This window comes from Strigops habroptila, chromosome 7 (assembly GCF_004027225.2).
Source record: "Strigops habroptila isolate Jane chromosome 7, bStrHab1.2.pri, whole genome shotgun sequence".
In the NCBI taxonomy this organism is placed as follows: Eukaryota; Metazoa; Chordata; class Aves; order Psittaciformes; family Psittacidae; genus Strigops; species Strigops habroptila.
The window spans coordinates 29273951-29298725 of NC_044283.2; the positions used below are offsets into that span (position 1 = coordinate 29273951).

Consider the following 24775-nt stretch of genomic DNA (forward strand, 5'->3'; position numbering starts at 1 on the left):
AGATCTGGGTGTAAAGTTTATTTTGGTATCTTTTGTACAAATGATTAAGAACCCATTAAACATTCTGAAAAGACATTTCAAAATCTTTTTTTTCCTGATCTTCAAATTGCCTGTTTTCTGGTTCCTAGCCACCAGCATAGTTAGGAGTCCTTTTTGAGAATAACAGATCTTTTGCATTGGCAATGGGTTTAAACTTAAAAAAGGAAAGTTCAGGTTAGATATAAGGAAGAAGTTCTTTTCTGTGAGGGTGGTGAGGCACTGGCACAGGTTGCCCAAAGAAGTGGTAAATGCTCCATCTGTGCCCAGTGTTCAAGGCCAGGTTGGACAGAGCCTTGGGCAACATGATCTAGTGTGAGGCGTCCCTGCCCATGGCAGGGGGGTTGGAACTAGATGATCTTAAGGTTCTTTCCAACCTAATCATTCTATGATTCTATGATTTTAGTATTTTCTTAACATCAAACTATACACAGGTGGTTGGAAAATACATCATGGAACTATTGGGAAAAGTGTTTTTCATCCCCCTCCCCTTCCAAAATTAATGGCAACACTACAGCAAGGGAAGGCTTTAGCTGTATGGTTTTACAGCCTACAGAAGTAGATATTATTCTTTTTTCATAGAACTGGAAAATTCTTAGCATAGATGAAACCCCAAGATGCAGCACCTAGATGAAAAATATTTTCTCTTTTTATGCACTGTACTGGAGCCATTTATGGGGCCTGTTGCGGTTTTGTTTGCATGATGCTTTGGTGGAATTGCTGCTTGCTGACTTTATATAAGAGATTTGATTTCACCTAGGAGGATGTCCTGAATCTTCAGTGATAGTTGATATGGCAGAAAAAAATATACATGCCTCTAGAAATATTTTATTGCTGAAATGTCTAGGCTTTCTTGCATAAAATCATTCTTAATCTATTTATAGCACTGGAGGCATCTAAGGTGATGTTCTAGTATCCTTTTAATATTTAATGTTAAAGTGTCAAAGGTTTGTTGGACTTGATAACGGATCCTGCAAACACCCGAGGGTGTCTGGGGTAGTAAGAGAGGAGAAATAGCAGGCTGAAGTCTATACCTGTCAGAAGTCTAGCAACTTCTCTACAAGATAGCTCAGCATCTAGTGGAGGCCAATACCTAACTTGTAATTATATCTAAGTTGTAATTAGGTTTGAACAGTTATTTTTTTCTATGTTAGATGTTATTTAGATATTTTAGATGTTTAGATAAGCTCACCTGAGACAAATATCCACAAGTTTTCTGACCTTAAGGAAGCTTTGGACAGTACGTAGGTTTCCATAATATTTAGCTGAATATTGGGAACTAGAAGACTTCTATCCCCATGCTTCGCTTTTTGTGCTACCATGACTGCTGTCCCACCTTCCTGCCTCTGTCACACTAAACACCCTGGTCCTTGATTCCCCACTGCTACCATTCAGCATCTCATACTAGCAGAGTCACACCAGAGTGATGAACCTCTACTTAGGTCAGAGATGGGTAAGGTCTGTCCCCACCTCTGTCCTCACAGACAACTCTCCAGGTGATCTCATCACCTTTTAAATAACCTTTTGCAACAGTTGTAAATGTCACAGCTTGGGATTTGGGGACAGTTCTTATCCATGACCCATGCATACAAATGCCTTGTAGTGTCACCAAGTTTCATTAGCCCTCTTTTATGGTCCGTAGAAACTGAAGGCAGCTGGATGTTCCCTACATCTGACACAGCACACGAATCAGCTCAGCACAAAGATATTTCTGTGTCACATTTCCTGCAGTGTTATTTCGGAGGTGATGGAATAAAAGCCCCGTTCTTGTCTGAACTGTGCAAGATCACATCAGGAGTGAAGATAGGAGGACAATTTATTTCAGTTGCAGGAAGAGCGAACTTTGTCATCAGAAGTAAGGTGTAGAGTAGCCTCCAAATACTATCCTAACCTTTTACCCAGTGTATTTTCCACTTCAGTAATTTCAATTACAGGACAAGGTAATTTGACAAGTATTTGACACACAATTTATAAATGGTTTAAAATGTATCAGCCACTAAGGGCTCTTTTTATCTGACCTAGCTCAATCCGAACCCTTCCAGGGAGCAGCGCAATCCACGCTGTACCACAGTGAGAAAGAGACTGGAAGCTGTTTTGAAAGCAGATGGTTCAGTGCACCACATCTGGTTTGTAGGCATGCAGTTCACGTGAGCATGAAGTATTTATTGCACTCAAGAGCTATTCTTGTTTAAATACCTTTACATACTGCCTTTAAGCACCACAGTTCCTATTGTGTTACCAATAATGAAGATGTATCTGCCTGCGCTAAATCTTTGCCATTGTGAGTACATTTGGGGATTTCTGCCTGGAGAGCTGTTTCCAGGCACCACTATCATGATAGCTAAAATTAATTCAAGATGAGGTGGCAGAAGTAGCTTCTTACTGGCCTAAATAGGGAACATTGATAATATCTTCTGCCTGCCAAGGTGAGCTTGTAACCTCTGGAGCTGAAGGCAGTGGAAACTCCTGGGAGATGTTCGGTATAAAAAATTTAATTACTCTGCCTTAGAACTGAAAATAATTCCAACTTAGAGCACTTAGAAAAATGGTTGAGTGGTAAGTATTTTAGCAACAGTGTTTTGGACAAGATGTGGCTCAGAAAGCCAAAAAGGGTTCATCTAAATATGGGCAGATACAAAAATTTTTACCCCTAGTGTCCTTTTCCTTCCCCTTGACCTTCCCTCCTCACCAGTCTTCAGGGATCTGGTAAAATGAAATATACATCTAAGTTGGAGTTTTGTCAAAAAAAGCATACAAAATAAAACCCTGTCCTTTAGCCTTTCTTCATTTCAAAATCAAGATACATCACTGCAGAACTTAGTTAATATAACCAAACTATGTCTGAACATCAAGTGCAAGTCTCAAACAGGTTCCTTTTCCTCCTGGAAGTCTGGGGTATTCTGGCTGTTTCTGTTGTGATAGAGATGCAGTTAATTTGGCATAAACTGTCATGACAAGACTTGTGGAAAGAACACAGCTCTGGCTTTGCTTGCACTGATTGACATTGTCCACCCAACCTGTTCAGTTCTGAGGATTACTTTGCAATGTTTCAGAGGAAACTGACTTCTTGCTTTCGGGGAATTAAATCTGGGTAACAGGAAGGAGGCTTCTCCTTTTTTAAAATGCTTCAGAATTTAAGCTGAAAAACTGTAAAACCTACATGCTCTAGAGTCAGGATTTCGAACATGGTAAGAGGCACGATGTGGCGTTTCTACCGCCCTCACAAAAAATCTTGCAAGAGGCTCATTCCCTTTCCAAATCTGGAGATCACAGTTTATGCCTGTTCAGTTCGGATTTACTAGATAGTGCCTGAGAGAACATCCACAGTTGCTTCCTCAAGCCTCTCTCTCCTGATGTATGAGTGGAGCTGTGTACAGGTTACACCGGAGCAGAGAGGCCTCAGCAGAGCTTTCTCCCAATATTGGCTTATGCTCTGGCCTTCAAATGTTCATCCTGCACTTTTTAGACCTTCTTTCCCATTCTCTTTTTCAGACTGTATTTAGAATATATTCCAATATACCAATTTTTTTAATAGCGTTTTATTACTTAGGCTATAGTTAAAATGCTATTCTTATGTTAATGTTCAATAATAATTTTTTTTCGTGAAGATAGTTCTGCAGGCAAGCAAACATGCAGAATGAACAAATCTGGAAAAAGGAATAATTCTCTCCAGAGTAGATTCTGTGTAGGGAGTGGTACATGAGTGCCACACTGAATAATGAGGAAAAAATGAACACTTTTAAAACAAGTACTCTTGATATTAGAACCCTACCTTGGTCAGGTCACTAGAGTATTTACAGCGTGGTGTAGTTCTGGGCAGTGCTCTTCCTCCACAAAAGTTTTGGCTGCCTAGATGTCCTTTGAGTGCTCCTTCCTGTCCTTTTCGAACATCAAACCTGCCTCCTCAGCTGCACATCCTTGTTGTGTTCCCTAAACTGCATCCATGGAATGGCTCATTTCTTTGCCTCACTCATCTATAAGAAATAACAATGCAAGTCTGCCATTAAACAAGGGTTGTTTAATTTGCCTTGTAGGCACTATGGTAAGTGGTTTGGAGGCAAAGCAAGAAAGTGTTTTAAAAAGTTCAAAGTTCTTGGTTTCCTTTCTGGGCTCCATCCTATCCTGTGCTCGTTGCTGTCACTGTGCTGGAAGTTTTCTACCTCTTTGTGGAGAGGAGGCATCAGGTCTGCCAGGGTTGGAGTGAGCAGCTGGTGAGGGAGAAAATAATGGACCCGCTGAAGGAAAGAAAAGAAGATTGGGCAATTACCATTTGTCAGAATAGGTAATGATTGAGTGTTTAGGAGTTGCAACTATTTGTTCCTGTATTACTAGCCTTGTTCAGAGTTTTTTCAGTGCCCTTTAAAAGGTATCTGTAATTTCTATCTTCACAAGATAAAACCATAAAAAATATCTAACAAGACTGGCCTCAGCAAAGAGGAGTCATTTCCTTGTAACTTGCAGACATTTGAGACTTGTTCAGAATTTCACGGATTTACAATCCTAAATCCTACTTGCCAGTAGGATCCAAATAGCTGCTTCCAAATTAGAATTCTGTGTGAAGCTACACTGATTTGGCAAGAAGGGATCTATCACAGCCTGTTATTGTTGAATAGAGGTGATAACACCTCCTTTGCAGTTTCACACATTCCCTTTGTTTTTGCGGTGAACTTTCCAAAATTAGGTGGCTGATTCTGACAAGGAGACAAAGCTTTTCTGGCACAAAGAACTCAAGCTAAAATAATCTGACTGCAGCTAAATTCTTTGGAAAGATGCAGGTTACATTTGGAGAGTACTTGACAGCTTCCTTAACGCATTGGATTGGTGTAATCCCTTGGGACAAGTCTCCAGGGGCAAGGAAGCTTTCTAATGCCCTTATTCAAAGTTCTGTCTCCATTAATAACTGCATGACAAGTGAAGATATTCCATACAATCAGGAAGGCACAACTTATAACTTAAAGACACCTAAGGGAGTAACTTCTCATTCAGTTCAAAGCTACAGCCGTGTACTTTGCATATGCGAACATTTTGAATGCTTTCTCTTTTTTATCAGTTTCAGAGAGCACATGAGGGATTTTTAAGGGCTTCTTTTTTACCAACAAAAGGCTAAAACTGAGCACTGGTGCTATTAAGGCATAAACATTTGCTTTCATATATCTAAATCAGACTACTGCAGTGGACTTGATCAACACAGCCACTACCTGAACTCTGTAAGTACATCTGTAACACCAATGCAGGCATCTTTGCATTTCTTCCTCTTCTCTTTTGATTCAGGTCAAGTTATTAGTGAAAAATCTTAAAATCTTGTAATTTGTGTATAGACAGTGTGCATATCAGAGGGGATTTTTTTTTTTTTTTTTTTTGTCCCATTATAATTAGAAAACCAGGCTGAAGGTCTAGCCATTGAATACCAGCTCTCAGTGCTGCAGGAGAGAGCTTGGGATTTGTCACTTGAGGATGTGTCTGTCCCTAGAACTCCTGTTTTTTCACCATTTTTCTTCAAATCAGAAGTCTTAACATGCTTCAGGTTCAACATACATTTGTTGGGTTGCGCCTTTGTATTCTATGAATAAATCCCTGTTTTCACAGGTATATTTAAGCCATGGCAGGGTTCCTCTCTGTGAGGAAATTAACACCTTCATCAGGCACTACTGATGAACTTAGAGCAGTGTGGTCATTTGGTGATGACTGGCTTTGATTAAAATGAAACACTTGACCTCTGCAGGAAGAAACTACTCATAAAGTCAACAGAGAATTTTTCTTGCAGACAAAAGTGGAAACCTGGCACGAAAGTTTTGCCCGTAATATAATTTAGAAATCTCTCATTTTCCAGATCAAAATGTAATTCAGTGAAGTATCTGTCCCTAATAATATGGGGGAAAACTTACGCTAGGGAAGAATGGCAAAAAATGAAGATGAGTTCTGTCTCTTGGGTAGAGGGAAGTGTGATGATTTTGGTTAGACCAAGTGAGCAAAGTGTGTCTTTCCTGCCCATGACCAGTACAGAGCAAGTCCACTGGTTCCATTCAAACCAAACTATGGAAATATTGCTGCATTTTTACACAATGTAACACAATTTAATGTGATGTAATTAGACTCCAAAGAAAATGAATGTAGTAAATTAGGCTGAATAGGTGCAATTCTATAATCTTTATGGCACAGGCTGTAGCATTTGTCAATAGGAATATCTAAAGCTTCTTATGTAGACTAAGAATTTGACTGGTTTTTTCCTGCTGTATCAAACAATAGTGTCTGGTTTAGAGTACAATAAGCTGTGCACAAATTCTTAGGCTTTTACTTCTAAGTGGAAAGCAGCCCCACTGGCAGTTAGGGAAGACCATACTTTTTTTTCATTTGTCAGCATATCTTTTCTTTAAACTATCTAACAATAATGTGTTGCTATTGAAACTTAGAAGTTCTCAGATAAGTTTGTTTGTTTGTTTGTTTCAAACAAATGAACTTTTCTCCTTCTCGAGTTGTCTTTTATCACATTTTGTGTCTTTTCGAAGATTCTTTTCAGTATAGGGAATAATTTTTTTAAATATCAAGGGCAGATGGACTTATCAAAGATTTGAAGTTGCCTTTGCCTTAGGCATGCATGCTAGACTGGTTATTTAGACTCATTGAACTTAAAACAAAGATGGAACAAGCTGGAAACGTTCCATCCATGCTTTCATGTAAGATTTTGGGGAATTCTATTCTGAGATCCTGGCAGAAATATTCTGGAACGAAAATGTCTGGTACTATTTTGGTATTTCTTGGAAACTGAAGTAGAGAACACAAAAATCTTGTGAGAGCTCCTTAAACATTTCATTTAAAAATAGGTGTTGAAAAGAACATTCCCATTTTTAGCCAAGTGATTCATCTGCTTGCAGTGGGGTATCAGCACCGGTACTCTACTCGCTCACATGCTTTTGTTTCCATAGCAGACCCCCCATGTTTCCTGTATTTGGTATATACATGCAGCTTCTGTAGCTGGTGTTCAGGTCTCTTTAGTTTTGCCTCCCTGCTTATTTATTTGAACAACTCCTCTAAATTGTTATTTGCTATAGAATTACTTGCATCAGATGGATTTCCTAATTCCTACTAGGGTTCAGTTATTCCAGCACCACCACTGCAAAAGTATTTATTTACCTTTGGACAATATACTGAAATACTGAAGTGAAATAATGCAGAACGTAATTGCAACAATTTTAATATTTTTTTTTAATGTGACAACATACCATATCACAAATACCAAACTGTTGAACTATTTCTAAACATCTGGAAAAAAGCTTTGTGATCAGGACCTTTTTTGGTGCCTAATATCACTTTCATTTTGCTATACTTGCCTAGAGAAAAACTAGCACTGAATAATCCCTGCATTGTACTCAGAAAAGGGGAAAAATGAAGATAGAAACAGATATTAAATTGGTGCACTGAAAGTCTTATGAGAGGGAGTTGACATCTCTGGTACTGTCACAGGCAACAGAGTCTTGACTTGGGAAAGATTAATTTAATTTATTGCCAATTGAAAATAGATTTGGATGGATGGTGAGAAAGACAGAAAAACTCCTGAACTAGCTTCCTCCCAACCCGTTCTTCCCAGGCATACCCAATATACAAACAGACATTCAATAAACATTTCAAAACTCTCATGATTTTGGTTGTTTGGCACAAATTTATCTTGCTGTGTAATTACACAAAGAGCATCCTGATACAACAACTAAATAAGGGCCTAAGTCTTCAAAAAGCATATTGCTTTGTGTTACACATCACACTCAGCAAGATGTGACCTAACTCTGTGATGGTGGAGCGTGTGACTGGACTGATGCTGGGTTTCACTGAAGTCTCAGAGCTCTACCAGGAGAACCTGCTCCTCTAGAGAAGCTGTGGTCTGTTGTATTGCTGGAAATACCAGGTAGGGCTCAAGTGTCCACGGAAATACCACAACAGTCTTTGTTCCCATCTTTTCCACCTCCCTTTAAGGCATGATGCTTGAATGGGTTTTCTCTCAAATTTCTGCCTGTTTTCCCTGCTCTAGGCACTTTCTCACTGAGAGAAAGTGAGTGGATTTAAGTGTCTCTGCTACTGACGTGACAGATTTACCTTCTCCTATCTTGTTGGGAAAGATGACCTTTAAAGGTTGTTGCAGAAAAGCATGAGAAATATAGCGCAGATCAATAGGCTTGTCACAAGTTCTTACTGCTGGGGTAGCAGCAGTTCTGAAAGCATGTTGGGTGCTTCTCAAACTTGCAAAAAACCTTAATACTTATCCAGGAGAACATGCAAACCATATAATTAGAGCAATCATAGCGTAGGAAATTCAAAAGTAACATAGGTAGACTTCCTAATCCATATTTCTTTTTCCATAGAGAGAGAAAACACGAACATTTCCAGGTGAGAGAAAATATCTGCCAGGGTGAAAACTTATTCAGTGTACCAAAATGCTTTACCAAAATGCAAAAAGCAAAGACAAACATGTATTGCTGTTGCTATGCTGTACTTTCACAGCTATATTTCTTTCACTCTACATATATTTTCTGTCTGTCACACTGGAGGTGGTGATGGGTTGCACAACCAGCCGTACCTGAAAAGGGGTATCTGAACTGCTTTAAAATGTCACTGACTTGATAGAATGTGTCTTGTTTGCAACAAACTTCATCCAAATGATTTTTTCTGATAATATATCATTAAAACAACTGGTAAGAATCCATTAAATGCTATGATATAGATTCTATTAATAAATCTCTATTAAAATAAAGAGTAAATAATTTTACAATTAGTTGCTTTTAAAAGGGGCTTTTGTATCTAATATATATTTCTTTTTGTAGGAATAGTTTCTGCAAAAGATCCATTTTGCAATTTGAAAAATAAACACAGTAAAGATTCATCTATTGCTTCACTTTGCTGGGAGACAGCTATGTAAGTGGAGAAAAAGCATGACACTGAATAATAAGCAGCACACATTCATCTTTTCTAGGAACTGGAGTTGTAGCCCACTACAATTATCAAAAAATGACATTTTGAATATCTATATAAAATTCAGTGTGTATGAAAAAAGACCTAGCAGGAAGGCTTTGCAGTTTGGGTGGGGAGGGGAGGGAGAAGTTTTTAAAATGATTTTTTGTTTATTCTGTTGTTTAATGCAATGAACCCACAAAAGCCAAACTGGCATTTTCCAAGTATGTTCCAAGATAAACCCTCTACTTAGGTCAAGGGGGGGAAAAAAGACAGAATTTCTAACAAACAGAGCTGTTATTTTAAATCATCATTTGATGTTTAAGTAGTCATGAAATATTTTTAAGTTTTGTAAAGGGTTTCTTGCCCTATTAACTCTTTTATTTAATTCTGCTGGCTAATGCTGAGTACTTTGTATTTATTTTCAGGTTATATCAAGTTGTGAAAGGCAAGTAAAAATTCTTTGAAGCTTTTTTTAATGTGTTGTGAAAACCTGAAGACTGACTCTGTGTGTGCCTGAGTGGGAGTACATATCTATATATATTTTTATGCACACATGTGTTTTACATAGGGTACTACTTATCGCATCTGGTAAAAGGCTTGGAAAAATTGCTACTGGTAAAGGGCAGTTCTACTTGTTAAATGGACAGATACTAATGTGCTTCCTGGAAAAGTCATATATTTTGTTCAGGGAAGTGTCATGGAATTGAAAGAAAAATTGTTCCATTATACTCGGTGTTGGTCATTTCAAGAGAAGGGTAAACCAGAGAGTCATGATATGCACAAATAAAAGCTTTAATATAACTAAGGTTCTCAAATCCTTTTAAGTGATTTTTCTTACTTCCTTTAAGCCTTTTATTATAGTTCAACATCATAACTTTTTTTCATAAACACCCATGCAATTTCTGTCTTTCACAACATGTGGTGCTTTATTAAACACAAAAACCATTGAAAGTCCTAAGCAAGAAACAATATATCTTTGTGTTTGATAGGAAACTGTCAAATATTTAATACAGCAAATTATTTCCTTCCCTCATCCCTTCCTATCTCTTGAGGTTTGCACACCTCTTCTTTTATGTTTTTAGAACAAATAGAAGCAATTAGGGAACCTATTGTTTCTCACCACTCCATTTTCTGCATTCTCTCTTTTTATATGTGAGAGAGAAAATCTAGAAGGTTACAAACTCTTCAGGGATGAAACAATTGATTATCACTAAGCAATATTAATCTCGTCTGGACAACATAGCTTTTTGCATATAGATTTCTTGCAGAGAATGAGTGCCAAGTATCTGTGCAATTGCACTTCTTAATTTCCAGATAACAGCAGCACAAGAGAGGGGAAAAGCACAAACCCTTCTGTGCCATTTGCTACCACTTAAGCAACGATACATCAGTATGAGAGAAGCAGATATAAATTGCAGCATGACAGCAAGCAAAAAACACCTATCAGGATGAAGATACTGGGCCGCAAGTAACCATCAACCACAGTTTTGGGATCAAACTATCATAGTGGAACAGACTGAAAAACTATCTGGAACAAGCTGGAAAAATACCATTTTGGAGTTGCTTGTATTGCTGATTGGGAAACAAGTTCTTACATGTACAGCAAAGGCAGCTTAGACCAGTTGTCAGCTAAAATCATTGCATGCAGCTATCATGACCCTTAGCTGAGTTTCCTCCGTATGTTAACAATATGAAGACTGCCAGTGAAGTGCTCCCTCTGTCACTTCTCTCTAAAGAGAAGAAAAAATAATAGCATGTCAATCACAGAGCTGCTGGCCCTAAAGAGTCATCCAGTGAAGAAGCGTTGGCTTGTTCTAGTAACTTTACCAGAGACATTTCTTCTGCTCTGCCAGAGTAGCCAGCCAGACAAACGTCCCCTTTCTCTCTTTTTTTTCCCCTTATTTTAATTTCTTCTCAAAAATCTTTACCTTTGTTTGTCTTCCCTCAGTGGTGATGCTTGTGCATTGAACAGCCTATTTGGAAGGTCTTGCAAAGTCACCATCCTGTCTCATTTAAATTCCCTTTAATACCCTTCCAAGGCAGTGGGCAAACGTAATTCTGCAGGAGCAAGTACCTGAAACCAAATCTTCCCGCCATGGGAAGGGACACCTCGCACAGGACCATGTCACCCAAGGCTCTGTCCAACCTGGCCTTGAACACTGGGCACAGATGGAGCATTTACCATTTCTTTGGGCAATCCATTCCAGTGCCTCACCACACTCACAGTAAAGAACTTCTTCCTTATATCTAACCTGAATTTACCATGTGTAAGTTTAAACCCATTACCCCTTGTCCTATCGTTATCGATATACACTAGGGTTAAGTGCCATTATCTGTAAGGTTTGTGCTGTCTGTGCACTTTGTGATATGAAATTCTTCAAGAATGAGTTTCTCAGGCTTTTCTGTTCCTTTTTTCTTTTTCTTTCAAGTTCTTTTGATAGGTTTTTTTCTTTTTTACTTTTGCCCTTATATAGATGGATCCTACTCCACTAGCAAATTTACAGCCTCATTTAAGCCAGCCTGTAGCACAGAATTCAATTTAGATCAAATAAAGGGAATGGAAGCTGGTCACATAATGTTGCAAAAAATTTTTCTAGCCGTGTTTGGAAGTAGTGGGTATATAGTCAGGAATGACACTTGTAACCATAGAACAGTTCTTTTAACTGCGCTTTAAAGAGACAGAAAATAACCGGAGGATTTTTACCATCATAAAAGAATCTTGCAACTGGTGATGACCTGCCTTATCATTTAAGGTACTTCCAGAGAAGCAGTTACGTATTTTTTGGGGGGTATTAGAGGTTATAACTGGCACAATAAATAGAGAAGCGAAAGCTTAGATCATGGCCGTGAAATGAAGAAATGGTAATATTTCACATTTTTCTCTTTCAGAGCGTATTAGAAGCATTTCTAATTGAAGATGTTTGTGGTTCTTGAGAAAGAGCATGATATATTGTTTTAAAAGGAAAAAAACCCTTACCTCTTTTAAAGGCAGTGTTACATGTGAACTGTGCAGAAGAGAAGCCTGAGCCCAGGGAGAGGTTGGGTTCTCATTTATTCCTTGCCACTTTACACTAAAATTTTGCCAGTGTAAGTGTAACTAAACGCTGCAATAAAGTGTACCTTGATTCACACTTGAGCAAGCTCCCTGTGGCTGGGAGCTGGTTGGGGTTAGCCAACCATGATCGGAGAGCTGGATCAAATAGTCTGATAGAGAAGTTCTCTCTAACACCCTACAACACAGGGAAAACTACAGTTTTACTTTTATTCAGTTGCTGTTCAACATCAGTGAAGGTAGAACTATAGCATGGTCTGGCTATGCTACAGCAGTGTGGTGTGTTAGTGCATTGCAAAAACGCAATGCCATCAAGCTCCCCTACGCCCAACTGAGTTTTCCCTTTTCCATGCCTTGTCAGCAGTAATACTGTGCAGGTCAAACAGACTCATCCACCCATCAGTATGCCCCCCAGTGTCCTTTGATGCAGCTTTGCCACTCACCTGTGCAAATATAATATGACCTTCAGTATAACCTACAATATAATATAAACTTCACCGCTCCTGGCTGTGCTGGGGGGAAGTGAGGGAATGCAAAGGCGAGCAGGGCACACAGCTGCAGTGTGTATGTGTGCCCGGGGGTGGTTGCCCCTCCAAAGTCTATGTTTTTCATATTAAGGTCTGGCTGGTTTTCCAAGAAGACTATTCCTGCCTTTCTGTTTGGAAGATCAAAGCTTCCTTCTTACTCGGTCTTTTGCATGCATTTGAATTTTATCTTTACAACCTGGACTGGAGAGGTGACTTTTAAACAGTGCCAGCCTGACCTGGGAAAATTACAATGTCAACAGCAAATGTTCTGCAGGTCTGTCAAGGTTAATCTAATTTTACCCTTTTTACTCATATCATTGTTTGGCTTATGATAAATAGGGTTGTACTTTAAAAAAAAATAAATAAATAAAAGTTTTCTTATTATCATTTCCTACACATGGAAATTACTCTCCTTGTCTCTTCATTCCCATTTTCACAGAATCACAGACTGGCTGGGGTTGGGAGGCACGTCTGGAGGTCAGCTGGTCCAAACTCCTGCTCAAGCAGGGACACCTAGAGCTGGTTGCCCAGCACTTTGCCCAGTTGGGTTTTAAGTATCTCCAAGATGGGGGATTTCACAATTGGGTATAACTGGGAGGAGCTTGGTGTGGTCTTTACACCCTCTACATCTTTTTAGCTTGTTACACGCCCTTGCTGGTGTTGTCCAGAAGTATGGGCTTCTGGAATGCTGTTGATAGTAAGATCAGATATTTTTCAGATTTTTTGGTCTTTTTCTTCTTAATTTTCTTATGCAGGTTTGCATATCAGAAGAGGATTCCTTGCAAGGCACAGCTGATAATACTGGTGTAAGGAGATGTGGGAGAATCTTCCACTTCTACCTCTACCACTATTGAAAACTGGGAACTGAACATTATTACTGCTTGGTTTTCCCTTGAGCACCAAACAGATGTATGAATTACATAGCATTTTTGTGATATCCTAGAGCTCAGGATACAATACATGTCAATGATAATAGATGTGCTAAGTTACCAAAGCTTTCTCATTCAAGAATTCATGAGCTTCTTTTCGAGATATTCTTTGTTAACCATGATTTTTACATTTTCTGTTACTTATAGTTCTTTTAGTTTCTAGTTGTGAATGTTTAGCTTCTTATTTATCTCTCAAGAAAGCATACAAGGGACTTAATTTTGGCCAAACACACTTTGCCCACCGTGTTTTGGTATCATTTTCTGCATGTGGAAGAAGAACATGATTTGCTCACTCTATGTGGATGTATAGTAGAGGTGCACTTAAAGTGTGTATGGTGGTAGCCCCTTTTGAAATAAAATTCTTTCTGATACTTTATTTTTGAAATAAAATTCTTTCTGATACACATTTTATTAAAAACTTTGTAATTTGCAGAAACCTAGGAAAGGGCACGCCAGATCATATCTGCTGGCATATTAGTTTTCTCTTAACATGTCCTGGTAGTTGCAATGAGGGGATTCATTCCCCTTGAACAATCCAAACCTCTGACTTTCGGAAGGAAGTAGTGTTAGATAAACTTAACCTGCCATTTCACAGCTCTTTGTCTCTGTGAGTGCATACACACGTGCATGTCTGGGGATTGTGCTCGCTGCAGGGGCTAGAGTTAACCTTAAGTTTAGCACCAAGATAAAATGTTACTATGATCTAATATGATCTCTGCAGATTGTTTATTTTCTTAGCTTTGAGGAGTTGTGCACGCTATGTGATGCATTGTCAGAGAGGATAATCCAAAGTAATGGAATTGTATGGTGTTCAGCACAGAACCATCTCATCTCTAGTACAGAGAAAGGAATGTTTCAGTGGCCACCAAAGAAGTGCATGAGGGTTCTTTCAGTTTTGGTTTTAATTTAAAAACTAAATTTTGGTATCGACATGCCCAAAGTGCTTTTCTGGATTGTACTACTTTTCATAGCTAACAACTCATTGCAAGCTTTTATCAGTAGTCTGGAAAAAATGTTTTTTTAATTGATATTCCATAGATTTTTTTATGTGTACCAAATACTTTAAATCATAAGTGTTATTAAAATTAATATGAGGACTAAATTTTACAGTGCAGAATGATTTACCAGGTTCTAAAGAAACCATGCAATTCACAGAGAGGATCATCTTCTTGCTCATGATATAAAACACTGAGTCACAGCTTTCTGTATTTTAACTCAATGATACCTCTATGCTCCATTGCTATTTTCAGGAGTTGTTGATACTGGATTTCTCCAATAAGAAACTTTGTGGTTTTTTTTTTTTTCTTTAAATCAGAAGCTTTCCTTGCATATAAAAATAGTATTTGTTGAGTAATGTTGGTTCTATTTGCCTGTGGGATACGGAACATAACATTTTCCTTTTGGAGTGTTACTGGGCTATCCTGAGAAGGTGAAACATGCAATTAGAAAAACAGGGGTTTAGTAGACAGGGCGAAAAGATACAGCAGGGTCCTTTAGTGGACAAATATTTGGTGGTTTGCCATACTTAATTGCCTACTAGTCTTCTGTTGTACGGTGAAATAACAACCATGTGGTCTATGTACAAGAACAATTATTGTCTGAGATGCTGAAAACAGACCAGTTGATCAATTTACCACTTGTAATTATATCATTAAAGTAGGTATTTTCCAGGACCTGCTTTTATAATGGCCTTTCTCCATTCTAATGTTTTGTACTATTATTATATCTTGAGGTAAAGTGTAGTTTGTGAAAGGGCAGAATGCAGAAAAGAGCTCTGTGTCCTCCAGCAAAATATTGAGAAACTGAAGCAATTTTTTATTTCCTAATTTCCATTCTGGTCAGATTTTTGTGTGCTCTAGGGCCTGGTGTGATTGCTTCTGTCTGCTACTTATTACAGTGGGATACAGTAATTTTCCCCTAAGTGTGAGCAGAGTATGTGTCTGCTTAGCTTTCTTGCTGGAAATACATATTTCTAATTCTGCATTGAATTTTATAGTTGCATTGGAAAGGGACAATATAGAATAGTTTCTTGAAATAATCTTTCAAGGTCCAAAGCTTGTATTCTATCCTGTCCTTCTTTTCGTAGAAATGTTTCCCTATCCGCCTGTCTCCACTTTTTCCCCAGAGAAGAAAAAGAGTGTTACTAAAGAGAAGGCAGACCTTTTCTGTTTGTTTATTAGTACCAGAACATCCCCTTGTGTGCTTCTTGAGCTTAATCATCAATTCTGGCTGTGGTTTAAGTTTCTTTTCCTTTCACCTTGGACAATAGAAGACTGTATTCTATCCAGGAGTTCAGAGTCATTTAGATTCCAATTTTCAAGAACAATAAACAAATTCAGAGGGTGGTTTATGGCTCACATGCTTCAAAACCTTAACCAGCAGAATGAAAACTGACTCTCCATAATGGCAGCCACCAGTAGACTCACTGCTCCCCTTGGGATGTATGCAAGGTGATAGACCTGAAGTCTCTCAGTTACAGCAGGATCTTTATTGCAGGTGCATTGAACTCCCAGTGTCTGCTGTGCCACAACCATTAGCATAAGCCAGTCAGGTGCAGGAAGGGCAGGGAAATGTGAAATTATCACAGTTCCGCTGAGAGGTGTTCTCTGCTCTGCCAGTTAACAACATGATGTCTGCAGGGATTGTCAGAGAGGCTGTGCTGGAAATGGCTTTTGGTTGCATGCAGTGTTTAAAGATATGAACTAATAGAGATCTTTGTATTGACGACTGATTACTGGGGAGGCTTTTCCATGAAAAAGCAATACATTCCTTCCTGTTTTGATAGAACAACATTGACCTAATCTGTTGCAGGCAACAAACTTCCCATGCTCAAACCATTGCGCATGCTAGTTTCAGTATTGCATCTTGTGCCCATGAACAAGAGGGTAGTCTTGAGTCTTGATGTGAAAATTTGATTTGAGGTTGATATGCATATGTGAGATTTTTAACGTTTTTAACTAGCATTGTTAGTTTTTCCTTTTGAGAATCTGGAGTCAAATACTGCATTTTTATGTTAGCCAAAATTTCAGTAAAAACAGTGCCATATTTTTCTTGAGATTTAATTGATTTAGAAGTGCAGGGTGTGACTGTGTGGAAGGAAAAATAAGAAAGTGTTGCTGTTTCAGTAGTTAGAAAGAGTAAAGAAAGACCATTTTGTATGAAAGTCTCCAAGGGAAATCTGAAGCTAACGAAAATTTCTCAGGTTGCAAAACCTTTTTTTTTTATTTCTTTTTAGACTGCAGACATCTCAAAGCATTTACAAGAGATGTGGCAGATAGCAACTGCTCAGCTTATAAGCACCCCTTAAAAGATGGAAAGCAAAAATACACTCTTAGGCTAGCTTAGGAAAAGGTGAACTAAGATTCTTTCTTTTCCCCTTACGCCTAGGCAGTCTGGGAGAAGGATGTTAACCACTGGTCCCTGATTTCTGATCACTTATATTAAAGAAAAATCCCCATTTCAGAGAGAGTGCAAGACTGTGGGAAATTAGAGGATACCACACCCCATCTTAAAAAAAAGGTAAGGAAATGTTTTTCTGCTTGTCCTTAAACACTGTAAGTGGTGTCTTCTTTTAACAACTCATTAAGCAGAGGGAAGAAAGGAAAATTTAGATAACAATTGATACTAAATTTCTTCTTTTAACCTGCATGTTCAACATTATAAATCAAGAAAAAGCTTTTTCATATTAAATGAAGAATGTAATGCATGTGTTCCTGTACTTAAAACTAATTTCTGTGTAGCTTTTGTGTACACTTTGAAACAAGAAGAAGTACTGCACACAGCGGTAAATATTTTCTTTCATTTCAAGTTATTCTTAGCCATGTGAAGATTTATGTAGTCTCCATTCTATCAAGCAACTCTCATTTTGCCAAGACAGATAACAGCATGTAGAATGCTACCGCTGGGAATTAGTGCTAAGTAATAGTCCATCATTTAGGCTTTTATCAGAACAGATCTGCACTGTTTTCCTTTCTACCACGTTTTGGATTGATTGGTTATATGTAAAATATTTACAACTCTACTTCCTTGGATGCTCCAGTTACAAAAAGTATTGGAAAAAGCCGAAAACAGTTAAAACATACTGTGCTGTGCAGGTTTCCTTTGAAAGTGGAATGACAGCAGTGGGATTTTTCCCATTCAGATTTACTTTTTTTTTTCCCTTCCTTTTCTTTTTTTTTTTTTCTTTTTTTTTTTTTTTTTTTGAGGAGAGGCAGGAGGCAGGAGAGAGGGGCTGGGAAGAATGTTGGAATTGCAAATGATAGGTAATTATTTCTTTCTAGAGCAGCCATTCTGGAATGTGTTCCCAGGGCAAATGTGTTCGTCAGTGTCTTCATCTACAAACACTCTACACTGCATTTCTATAAAACTGGGTTCTGTGTCTATCTAATGTAGAAATGCTGTCTTTGCTTTTGCACAAAACAATATGGTTCTGTTATTCAAAGCTATGTATGTGGTTTAGAGAATCTATCCTGTCTAACCAACATTACCCTGTAAATTAACAAAAGCTATTAGTTAACTAAAAGTCCCGCCTTAGTTGTGACTGTCTTAATAGAATTGTTTGACCTTAAAGATTATCTAGTTCCAACCCTCCCGCTTGCCAAAATGTACATTTGACTGGTGTGTTAGGTGGCAAGAGAATGAATGATAAGCAGAAATCATTGACAACTCTTCTGAAATGATCAGCTAGAATACATTAGTTTGTTGTTAAGAAAAAAGGGTTCTGTTTTCTTGAAATGGTCATAGTCATGAGGACATTTTTCTACCATAAAAACCTGCTACACCACAGCTGAAGGTACACATGTGTTTTTGAAATACCAGTTTGTGAGATGTCTGTTACTGTATTGTGGGTAGGATATGTTCTTATTTTTTCAAAGAAGAAAGATACAGAGTGTGCCACCACCAATGGAAAGTATTCTGTGAATGTAGGATGTTTCTTACCTGCTCTTTTTAACTTCATATTTCCATGGCATTTGTGTGTAAGGATTACAGATTCTGAGCTATCTTCTGTTTCCTTTTAATAGGCTTCGTTTTTGCATACAATACGGCAGTTTTCAAATAGCACATTTTATACTTTGCCACATAAAATACAACATCCATTGGTTTATAATACGAATATTCAAAGAGCAGTCTATGAGTGTGGTCAGTTTTAATATCATCTCCATATTGTCTAGTATGAATTTCATAAATAAAGTACACAAGACATAAATTTCTGTATAGAATTTGCATGTAATTTTTCTTCCAAGAGAATTAAAGCTATTTTTTTTTCTGACAGTGTACCCAGTGTTCTTTCATAACCCACCCCCATATCCTGTTGTTAGAATATTCTGCTTTTTACTGAGAAAATAGGACCAAAACTTTAATAAGAAATAATTCATACCAGGAGTAGAGATTTTGCTTTATCCATAAGATTCTCCTTGTTGTAAATAATTCTAAAATATTTTCTTATTCTCCCTCTTTGCTTCATTTGTTCTTTCTGTTTACCCAATTCTGATTTTTTTCTTACAATTACTGATGACTATGGATACATTTAATTGTATCAGTCACTTTAGTGGAAGTGCAAGCAACAAGGAATTTACGAAGTGAGTCACTGTGCAATAATTACCTATGCAAATACTCTATTTCCTTATTTTAATGAAGAAGAGGTCCTGCCAAGAAGATACAGAACTTAAATTAGTCAACATAATGTTGTAGCATTTGTTCATGGTTAATTTTCTAGATTTTTAGACTTTTTTCATGCTACACTTGCAATGAATTTTCCTGATAATGTCTCAATGTGAAAACTACCTTGGTTTGTGAACGCTCTACATATTATTAACATCAATGAATTGGTTGTCGTCCGAAATTTGCTATCACAAAACCATCCAGGAAGTCTTTCACTGCAAAAAGATTCTGTTTTCATGTCTTCTGCAACTCAGCCTTAGCTTGGTTTCATGCAGAGCAATGTCACGTCCTCCTGCTAGCCCAGTGCAGGGGTGACTTCACTCATCAGAGAAAGCTACTCATGGAGATTTGTTCAGCTAGTGCCTCTGGCTGTGCAGGGCTGGGACCTGAGGTGGTGAACTGTAGAGTCATCTGGGCAGCACCATCCTTGCACAATGTGAAAAACTCCTCTAAAAAACTCATCTGCGCTTACTACAGCCATGTCTGCCCACTGTGCGGCCCTCCCCAGCCTGTGTCCTGCTTAGAAGGAACCAACTTCCTTGTCTCCTCCATGACCAAAGAAGAACAACCAACAACATGACCTGAGAGTTGCAGCAATCTGAAATGATGTTCACAGCTCCATGGAAAATATTTTCTGGTACGCAGTTAACTAATTAGTTCAGAATATCGCACTCTCTGCAGACCCAGACAGAACATTGCAGCAGGAAACTTGGGTGGTTAAATCCATCTGCTGGTTGTTGCAGGGCAATAATTACAGTAAAAAATCTAAAAGATTTAATTACGTATTTTTATGATCTGAAAACTATGCTGTAAATATCAAATACTTGTTTCTTGAATCATTTAGGAAATCTGGTTGTGTGTATTTCTCTCTGTGGCCAGCATACAGGGAATTGGAGGCTACTACTTTCTGAGCCTAGCTGTTTAATTCTTCTCTTTCTAAGAGCTGTGAGATTCATGCCTACCATTTGTCAGGTTGGCAAGCTGAAAGCTTCTGGAAGTTGAGAGGGTTGGGGTTTTTTGAATTATTGCTGGCAGGGAAGTGAGAAGGTAGTAGGTAGATCTGTTATAATGAGGTAGCTACACGTGACAGTTTTGGGATCTCCAAGAGAGCCTGGAGAGAGTGAAGCTCCTCCACAGAAATTTCTGCTGAAAGATAATGCAGTCATGCTGAAGAACAGTTAGTCTTGATCAACTTGCTTTGAAACAATGATAAGACAAATAGAAATAAAACAACAAATGAACAAAACAAGTCACATTTTTCATGTTCCTTAAGCCTCTCAATATCTTACTTAAGTAGTTAACTTTTGCATCTGCTCTGTTTCCCCAAGAAGCTACCCAGTATGCAAAAACTTGTCTTGATAATTTTGCAAGAATATTTTTTTCTGCTTCTACTTCTTTCAGATAAGATGGATGATATATCTATGTTAAAATCAGAGCAGTATTTATACTACAGTATTTATACTTTATATTCAGCCTCTAGATGCCTCCATGTTGTTGAATCTTTGTGTGTAATATAGAGTAAGAGCTTTGGAAAAATTAATATAAAAGCTTCTAAGGCAGAGCTAATTTTTGTGAAATTATTTGATTGCAGTGGTATTGCTTGGTTCTAATTAAATCTGTTTCTTTATTTTAATTACCAGGTTATAACTGGAATTAAAGTTTTTATTCCTACTTAGGTTCAATAGTTCTAAGTGAGATTTCCATGCTCACCAGGAGTATTTTGGAGCAGTTTATATTTCAAAACAGGATTCAAACTGTGAAGCTTGACTGTTATTTTCAATATGTTCAAAATTTCTATGTCAAGTAAATTTTTTCACAAAGCCAGGAGCCTTGTTTGCAAAATTTAGGTTCATTTCTGTTTGGATTTTTGTTTTTGTGGTCCTACCAATGACAGGAGTTTATGCTATTTACCTAGCTTTAGGCAAGCTATAAGCTGTGGTTTTTTCGATTTCTTCTATTCTGAATTCTGAGATAATATAAGTGTATAGCAAAATTATCTTAGGTCAAAAGGTGATTTATGCTTCCCCTAGTATTTTTAGAACTGGGTCAACTAAAAGGTGCCCAGTAATTTTTTTGTACAGCTGCCCCTACACTAGAGTTTTAAAAGTTCAAATTAGGATCTTACGAGTACCCAGGAATTCAGGTTTGTAGGTTTGGGACAGGCGAAAACTGCCACAAATCCTGATTTGACTTTGCTGAAGTGTTATTTGTGTTTTTGATGTCCTGCCTTAAGCATCCAGAAGTAGCTAAATAATCTTAGAAGCCTTAATTCAGGAAAAGAGAATCACATGCTGAATTTGAATATAATTTAGTGCTTCCTTGAGCTGGAAGCTCGCTATAGCCCTGGGCTTTAGCGGCTAACTAGGAAAGAGAGCGGTAAAGCTCTTCAGGAAATTCTAAAAGGAAAAGACACCTATGTAGGTATCAGAGATTAATAGGATATAACATGTTAAATTTAGTACGGGCAATAGACTGACTATCTTGTCTGTATTCAGAGATATAAAACTCCCAGTGGCCTTCCTCCAGTCCACCTGAATCAATCTCTCAGCTGAAATACAGCTCAGAGACTTACACAGCCTTTAAAAGCTGCACGTGCTACTGTTATTTTTACTTCGTGTTGCACTGCACTCCTTGATCTTCTTGGAGATCTGCAATGTCCTGAACTGGCAGCAGGCAGAGGTGTCTTCAAGATGAGGTCCTTCTTCAGCTCCATCATCTTTATCATTAAGTAGAAAGGGCAGCTAAACTACCCTGTCCTGATTGGATAATATTTCCCACTGCAGGGTCCTGCCGTGGCTGCTCATTTTTGATGATGTAACTCAGAATAAAATACTGTCATATAGTGCTGGTTTGTATCTTGCTCTTTTTTCCATATTGCATATGTTATTGTCTAAAAGCAAGACTTCTCCCCCAAAAGGAATGGTTCTGGAGATGAAGCAAGAGTATGAAAGATATGTAATCCATAGGCAAGTTTCACTAGAAAAGCTCCTCGAGGCCTTTTAAACTGTTGTTTTAATCTGGATATATGTTTTACAGAAGGACGAATGCCATAATTTTTAATGGCTATCACATTTTTATATCTGGAAGATATAATGTGCCATTATAATACTCCTGTGTAACGTAGGCAGTAAAAGTATCTTTTATTGAGCCTGTTAATGTAGTTGTTTACCCCTTGGTGAAACTTAAAGTATGGAAAACATACAAGTAGATAATGTAACTTGAAGAAAATAGTTTTCTATAAAAAGATTTCCTTGTACTTCTACAGCATTCCGATAGCTAATGCAGTGCTTTATACTGTAATACTGTTTAACACTATTAAACTGTTAAATACAGCATTCATGTATGGCACTATTTGCTTATTGTATTAAATAGGAGTACCGCAAATTTTATATAAAGTATTTGTTACATAAATATATAACACTATTAGTTGTTTCCATTAGCAATCAGAGGAAGGAATCCAGACAGTAAGATGAAAAACGTGTTCTGCACAATGTGACTTTGTTATTAATTGCTCTGCGATTCCTTGGCAGCGTGACTGACTGGTGCTGCTGCATTTTGTTATGAAGCACAGCTATAATTTTCACATATTAAGTATTTCATAATGTAATGACTGCTGTACCCTCACAATACTGCTAGTGCATAGTTCCAAAGCAGCCTAAGATGTAAGACATTTTACTGCATGAACGATGATTTAAAAATAAGGGAAGCTTAAGCTCTTGTTTGACTTCACATTCTGAGTGGTTACATAAATGTGTTGTGCTATACTTCTTGTTTCAGTAACATCTGAAAAAAACCCCCACACAAACCAAACCAAAAGCACCCAGAAACAAACATGGCTGCAACTGAAAGCGATACTAACCAAAATGTTCACTCTGACATACTGGGTATTGATGAGTCAGGTACTGTAATAATAACCTGGTTTTTGGCTGTAAGTTAAAGAGACAGAACACATTTTCAGTTTATTTATAGAGGAAAACTCTTCCTCATAAATTACTGCACAGAATCTGCTTATGCCTGTGTCTTAAAATTGTATAGTTGACCAGGCTGACCTTGCAGTTCCTCTTACTGTGGATAGGTCTCTCAGTGTCTTTCTTATGTGGTCTGGAGTGTATTTGATCACCTGGGCTAGCAAGATCCAAGTATTTGTGTAGGAAGACTAAGTCACAGATTTGTACAGCAGGATCAAGTCCAGAGGAGGGCCACGAGGATGATCAGGGGGCTGGAGCACATCCCGTATGAAGACAGGCTGAGAAAGTTGGGGCTGTTCAGCCTGGAGAAGAGAAGGCTGCGTGGAGACCTCATAGCAGCCTTCCAGTATCTGAAGGGGGCGTGTAAGGATGCTGGGGAGGGACTCTTTCTTAGGGACTGCAGTGGTAGGACAAGGGGTAATGGGTTCAAACTTAAACAGGAGAAGTTTAGATCAGATATAAGGAAGAAGTTCTTTACAGTGAGGGTGGTGAGGCACTGGAATGGGTTGCCCAAGGAAGTTGTGAATGCTCCATCCTTGGCGGTGTTCAAGGCCAGGTTGGACAGAGCCTTGGGTGACACGGTTTAGTGCGAGGTGTCCCTGCCCATGGCAGGGGGGTTGGAACTTAAGGTCCTTTCCAACCCTAACTATTCCATGATTCTATGACTTGATTTAGTGTTTTCTTCCTTGCTTCCCTTTCTTTTTTTCTTTTTTTTCCCATGCCACCTAGTAATGTTCAGCTTAATTTTAGTATTCTGGGAACAAGAGAGTCCTAGAAACTGGCTCTAAGAAGCAAAACTCTATTCAGTTTATTTTGTCTTTCATCTTTGAAATGTAGGACTGTTAGTCTCATTATATTTCTGAGTACCTTGTCAAGGTGAATGTTCTTGCACTTCAAGTATGTGTCCAGTTGCTTAATGTACTTTGCCAAGAAAATTTCCTGATACTGACTCTAAACTTTCTCTGGCAATATTTGACCCTAGAAAACACCTGGAGATGCCTAAACAACCCTACTCTGCTCATTCTTCTGTAGTCTCACAGCAAAAATCAAAGCTTAGTACTGAAAGACACAACAGTCTTTAAGGATTCAAAATACAATTTTTCTATTCCCAAACTTATGGGATTTCCTCTCTTCAGCTATAAAAAGACAGCTGCCATAAGAAAATCTCCAGTGATGGAAACATAGGAAGGAATTATGTTATGGAAAACTGGATCATAAATAAAAAAATTAGGTTCCAGTTCAGGAAGTTGCCTGAGGAGAAATTAAACTGAATTCCTCAGCTGTGGTTTTGGTGTCTTCATTGCATATATCATTAGTGAAAACAATACCAGCTGTATATTTTACTTTTGCTGAAGTGTTATTAAATAGGGTGAAGACATCTTTCTTATTTTCCCTAGTCATTTTCCCAGCTGTCCTCATGGAAACCAGCACCTTTCCAAGGAAAATGGCTCAGCAATTTTAGAATTAACAGACCAGATAATACATTTTAAAAGATTGTCACATGAAAATGATGGGCACCCATCATCACTATACCTTAATAACTTGTAATTCATACTAAGTACATAAGGGAAATTTATATTGCCTTTATGATGTCTATACAAAGTTGTAAATGAACAAGACTACAATACAGCCAAGTTGAAAGAGAGTATGAATATGTATAAA

The 24775-nt window shown here is 38.0% G+C and overlaps 1 protein-coding gene across 12 annotated transcripts in view; it reads left to right on the forward strand.

Annotated features, from left to right (window-relative positions):
* CRACD (capping protein inhibiting regulator of actin dynamics) overlaps positions 1-24775 on the forward strand; it is a 125306-nt gene that overhangs the window by 40623 nt on the left and 59908 nt on the right. For 10 of the 12 annotated variants that reach the window (XM_030491285.1, XM_030491293.1, XM_030491282.1 and 7 more), the window contains one exon: positions 16872-17003. The gene's annotated coding sequence lies outside the window, so the exon portion shown is untranslated. The remainder of the gene's footprint in view (positions 1-16871; positions 17004-24775) is intronic. The other 2 variants (XM_030491286.1, XM_030491294.1) reach the window with 1 other exon arrangement.